Consider the following 1,364-nt stretch of genomic DNA (forward strand, 5'->3'; position numbering starts at 1 on the left):
TATATATGTATATATATATATATTCAAATATAATGCTGTCACCTCAAAATACATGCAGATATTACTTTCAATAAACGATAATTTGTTTTAAAAAATATATTCGAGGGGCCTGTTTTTCTAAAACTAATGTAAATTTTTGATGAAGCTGAAAATGGCATTGTCTTCCAGTACACCACCGAATCACTAATTCTCCACCTTTCTGTATTTCAGTATCATGTGTTTCATTTGTGGTTTATGCTCTCGAAAAATACAATACAAAATGGCTGTCTTTGCAAACATATTCCCGACAAATAATGTTCACTTTTACCTCTTGTTAATATAACCTTGTTTGTATCTTCATAAATCTAAATCTGGACAACAGACTCTGGTACTGACATCAGTCTTATACCCTCAGATGCATTGCTCCAACGATCTCCTGTAGAAATGAGCAAATCCCCAAAAGATTCTTTTGCTAGATTTACAACCACAATGTTTTACTGATAAATGATGACGTTGGATAAATTCTTTTTTCTGACAATCACTTTTAAGTTATATCTACAGATTTGCTGTAGAATTTAGAGCCAGTACCGAAAGTTACGACGTTTCGTATACGAATACACCTATGTAAACAATGTGATCGAAGATAGGAAAATATGTAGTAGGTGTATATGCATATTTCAAGAGTCCTTGTCCTCTCTTCAGCGTTACATTCAACCCATTAACCATCCATGAACTCTTTGCTTAAACACCGAAAATAGCGGTACAACACAATTGGATATACCATTTTTTTTACATATTAAACACAGTCCTGACAACTGGTACGTACATATTAATTGCTGATAGAAACATTGTATTTCGTTATGCAATCATAATATATTAAAAATATATCAAACATTTTTATAAGTCAATGGTACACCCAACTTGTGTTAGCAGTGCGATTCAATCACATTTTAAAGCTATCTTTACAGGTTTTCTATAGAAACTTGAGCGAGCACTGGAAGTTATGAATACGTCTACGTAAACAATGTGATCGAAGATAGAAAAATAGGTCTTTGGTGTATATAAATATTTCAGGATTTATTGTCCATTCTTCAGCGTAACTTACAATCCATTAACTAACCACGAACACTTTGCTTAAATACCTACTATATTTAGTGCTGGTTCTAAATTCTATGCAAAATCCGTAGATATAACTAAAATCTGACTGTATTGCACTTGTAATACAAAATGTCAGATATAGTATTGCCTTATAAATCTTTGATATACTTCGTAGTAAATTATAGTTGCAAAGCAAATTACGGTGTCCCTACCAGCATTCAATCATCTTTGTTAATACTTCAAAATCATAATTAATTAATCTCAGACAAAGAATTTTGCTAGTTCGT

This window comes from Octopus bimaculoides, chromosome 9 (genome assembly GCF_001194135.2).
Source record: "Octopus bimaculoides isolate UCB-OBI-ISO-001 chromosome 9, ASM119413v2, whole genome shotgun sequence".
Taxonomy (NCBI): Eukaryota; Metazoa; Mollusca; class Cephalopoda; order Octopoda; family Octopodidae; genus Octopus; species Octopus bimaculoides.